Below are 4663 nucleotides of genomic sequence, written 5' to 3'. Positions count from 1 at the left end.
CCCAAGGGCAATGTAATCTATGGTGATCTTTAGTGCGAAGGTGAGTCTCCTGTAAAAACACTAAATCTGAGTTTAAACGTTTCAAATGTGCAAAAACCTTAGATCTTTTGATAGGATTACCCATACCTCTGATATTCCAACTGATAAATCTGAGAGGTGTGCCTGACCCAGCAATGCTGGGATCTATATTGCTATTAACCATTTAAAAAAAAAACATAATGTAAATGTTCATAGAGAGCCAAAGTGGGACACCCTCCCCCCAACATAACCCTAAACATAAATACACCCAAAGTCCCCATATAACCACAGAACAGAGGAGACAGCAGTGTTTCCCACAATAACCAAAAGTTGTCCACAATAGCGTTGAACAACCCGGAGACTACACAGAGCATGCAAAAGAGAGAAAAAGAGAGAAAAATCCCGCCGATTTCGACAGTTGGCGCCTGACCTCGTTGAATGCAGCCCGAGCCCGGGCTATCTTGGCGGTGTGGTCAGGGAAGACTGAGATGGTCAAGTCTCTGACTTTAATCTGTCGGAGCTCTCTGGCGCGGCGCAGAACGTCAACACAGTCACCGAAGTAGTGAAATCTGCACACAATGGCTCGTGGACGCTCACCGGGCTTGGGTTTGGGTTGGAGGGTCCGGTGGGACCGGTCCAAAAGCGGTTCCTTTACCAGACCGAACGCCTCCGTCAGTAAGGCGGCTACAGCAGTAGTGGTACAGGTGTCAGGGCCCTCCGGTACTCCCACTATCCTGATGTTATTCCGCCGTGATCTGGACTCCAAGTCCTCACATTTATTTTCCAGCTTGGCTACGTTAGCTGTAAGGGACTTGATAGTAGTTTTCATCTCGGCGATGTCATCGGAGCACTCGGTGAGTGAGTGCTCCATCTCTCTGACCGTACCTTTCAGCTCGGACACGGTAGCATTGGTAGCAGCTCTATCGTTCGCCAGCTGTGTCTTCACCGCTTGTAGGTCGAGCTTGATTGTAGACAAAGCATCCCCGAGAGTGTCCTGAAGTTCCTTCTTAAAAATATCTGCAATATCTTTCCTCAGTGAGGCCAGCAACTCGAGCCTGAGGGCGGTGGTGTCGAGGTTAGCGTGAGTCGCGGCGGTCTGTGCAGGAGCCGATGGCTCACCCAAGCACGCGGTCGCGGTATGTGGACCGGGCCGCAGGTGCGTCTGAACAGTATTGCGAGTTTTAGAGTTTTTTGTAGACATTTTACGCAGTTCAGAATCAAACTTCCTAACCAAAAAGTAATGCGGAGTAAAAAAAGACAGAATATGTGACTAAAAAGCGCAGATGAATTACAATTTAAATCGAAATCGGCAGGAGCCTCTAAACTCACGTCCTACTCCATTAAAGCTCAGCAGCGCCCCCTTTAAAACACACTTAATACTACTAGCATGTAGCCCGCTTTCTTATACCTCTAAGACATTTTCTAATGGTAACATAGCCCTAAACATACTCAAACACACCATATACCCCCTCATCAGCACCAGTCGGCTCAAACAGGCGCATTCTGTATTCATCAGATGTGCGCCCTGGCTCTTCATTCGTCTTAACCAATGAATCAATCTCTGCAAAAATTGCACGTAGTGATGACAAATCAGCCCACTGTATGAAAAAGACATTATCAAAATAATCAGCTGCTTTTAAAACACTGGTGCGTAGAGGAGAGCTACCGATGCAATGCATATCATAGCACTGTGGTAGCTCGTCTGTATCAACACTGCGTCTGAAAAAAATGAACTCTTCGTATGATAGTTTGCATCCATGCGATGAATCCTCGATTCATACTGCAAAGTCCAATTGAATACATGGGTTCCTGCATGCCAAGTGCCCCTGACACCGTCTAGCATGGGGCATAAAATCTCAAAGAAAAAAATCCACTCATGAACGTTCAACTGCCACTCTGTAGCACAATCTTTAACTTTCAAAATGACCCATCCATCGACCCATGATATTACGTACTCCAAGCCGTATTCGCCAACGTGTGTGAATGAATCCCCAGCACTCCGGTCTCTCAAGCCTGAAACAGGCCTCGTTCTTTTGAGCGGAGCATTAAGCAGTGCCGCATCTCCATAACTATTGACATAGTTAGACACAGGTGTACTAAAGCTGGACGTACCCTCAGATAACTGGCTTTCAGCGTCCACAATGCTCGATGCAGAGTAGTCCATGGTGGGAGAAGACAGGGGCGACAGGGTGCGAGGGTCCCTATACATCCAATTAGCGCTGTTTGATCCGTGGGTATCTTCTGATGAGCAGTCCATGTTGAACGAAAAGAACACTGCCGACAACCTGCTGAATGCTATGACCCTACAGCAGTTGTCTCACCCCTTTTAAACTATCTGAGGTACACACCCACCCACCCACCCCTGCACTAATTACACACCCCTTGATTATATAGATCCCGCACCCTGTCGCCCCCTACAGGTTCAACACAGGCATTATACATGACATACCAATGCAGGGGGGGGTTTTATGGTTTATGACCCATCATAAACACCACACCACCCCACCTCCCCCCTCCCCCCCAACCGGAAGTGGTTATTAATACGAATTGACCCAGAGAGGTGTTATTATATACTACTGCTACGGTTTGATAATGCACGGTTCAGTGCGTATTTCAGACTCGACAAGAGTCAATTTGAAACCTTGTTGCGCATCGTTGCGCCTTCAATAATTAGGCAAGACACCCACATGAGGCAAGCCATCAGTCCAGAGGAACGACTCAGCATTTGTTTAAGGTAAATCCGCAAATATATTTATAAAAAGGACTATGAAATCAGACGCATGTCTCGTAGCTTATTTTACTACTACTACTTAAAGCGCTTTGAGTGTGTGAAAAGCGCTATATAAATTGAATCTATCATTATTATTACTAGTAACAAGCAGGTAGTAGGTTACCTAGCAACAGGTCTAATGTAAGCTATGTTGTCTTGCCTCCCATACTCTTTGGTGTTGCAGAGCTTGTTCTCACTTTTTCAGCATACGTAGGCAAGGCAAGGCAACTTTATTTATATAGCACTTTTCATACACAAGGCAGACTCAAGTGCTTCACATATAAACATTGTCATACAATAAAATAAAATAATAGATAAACATATGGAAAGAAATGGGTAAAATAGGAAGTAAAAAAGGCATTTTAGTATTAAAATATAATATAAAGGCAAATTTAAATTTGCAATGTATTTAAGATTTAGCACAAAGCTAAAGCAAACATAAAAGTCTTCAGTCTTGTTTTAAAGGTGCTCAGAGTAGCCCTATTTTATATGTATAGCGTCCCTCGCTGGACAGGATGTAGACTGCTAGCATTACCTACCTGACTGTCAGGCCTGCAAATGAAATGGAAACTGCTATCTAACTGCTAACGGCTACAATCAAGATCAACAGGTGTATGCGTGCTTGCTCAATTGTTTCAGACTAAACTAAATATCGCTCTTTGGGCAGGTATCTGGCAACTGGCGATTCATTCTGGTCCATCGCTTTCGCCTTCGGGATGGGTGCCAGCACTGTTGCAGGCATAGTTCATCAGGTCTGCACAGCTATTTGGGATTGCCTCCTGTCAGATTACATGCCTATTCCAGACAAAGCAGCGTGGAGAAAGATAGCCACTGGATTCCAACAGCAGGATTTCCCTAACTGCCTAGGGGCAATGGATGGGAAACACGTAGTAATTGAGGCTCCTCCCTCCAGTGGCACTCTTTATTACAATTACAAAGGCACTTTTCCCATCGTCCTTCTGGCTGTAGTCGACGCCAGGTACTGTTTCAGGCTTGTTGACATCGGGGCCTATGGAAGAAACAGTGATGGGGGAACCCTCTCCTCCTCCGCTTTTGGTACTGCCCTACGGCAGAACACATTGGGTATCCCGGATGACTCCATCCTCCCAGGGGCAGAACATCTTGGCCCGATGCCTCATGTGTTTCTGGCAGACGAAGCCTTCCCCTTGCGCCGTAACATCATGCGCCCATACCCTGGCTACAACACTGGAGAAAAAAAAGTGTTTAACACCCGTCTCTCTCACGTGCGCAGAATGGTCGAGTGTGCGTTTGGCATACTGGCATCCCAATGGAGAGTGTACCGTCGGGTGCTGTGTGTCTCTCCAGAAGTGTCAGAGAACGTGGTAAAGGCCACCTGCATGCTGCATAACTTTCTGAGGTGGGATGCCAGCACTACAATACCGGCTAGGTCATCTACTGGAACATTCACAGCTGAGCCATCACAAGGTCTCCAGAACGCACCTCGCCTTGGCACCAACAATGCTGGCAGAGATGTTTTGGCAGTGAGGGAGAAGTTTGCTCAGTACTTCATGTCTGAAGCTGGACGAGTTCCCTTGCAGGATAACATCTAGGCACAAACACAAAATGGTTGCACTTTTGCACAAATATATTAACATCAGTTCAGTACAATTTCCATGTTCACAAATAAAAGAATGACTGAAAACATATTTCAGCACAACAAAGAAAACTTAAACGTTTGCATTATTTGCTTCACTTCCATAAAGACACCAAAATTAAACATAATCACACTAAAGGCATACAATAAACCAACATACCTCGCTCCGCTTGCCAAGGGTGCAAGACGAGGGTAAATTGAGAGGGAAAAGTTGCATTCACCGGACATTCATGGGTCAGCGTTAGCTTGCTTCATACGCT

At 45.8% G+C, this 4663-nt stretch overlaps 1 long non-coding RNA gene across 1 annotated transcript; it reads right to left on the bottom strand.

Moving 5' to 3' along the window:
• Nucleotides 1–3745: 3745 nt before the first annotated feature.
• LOC132469994 (uncharacterized) lies at nucleotides 3746–4450 on the bottom strand. The gene is made up of 2 exons (XR_009528546.1): nucleotides 4090–4450; nucleotides 3746–3994 (listed from the first exon to the last, which is right to left on the bottom strand). It is a non-coding gene; the product is annotated as an uncharacterized LOC132469994 (long non-coding RNA).
• Nucleotides 4451–4663: the final 213 nt, after the last annotated feature.

Source organism: Gadus macrocephalus, chromosome 12 (assembly GCF_031168955.1).
Source record: "Gadus macrocephalus chromosome 12, ASM3116895v1".
NCBI classification, from domain to species: Eukaryota; Metazoa; Chordata; class Actinopteri; order Gadiformes; family Gadidae; genus Gadus; species Gadus macrocephalus.
The sequence above is the reverse complement of the archived record's forward strand: the minus strand, read 5'-3'. Positions and strand labels throughout refer to the sequence as shown.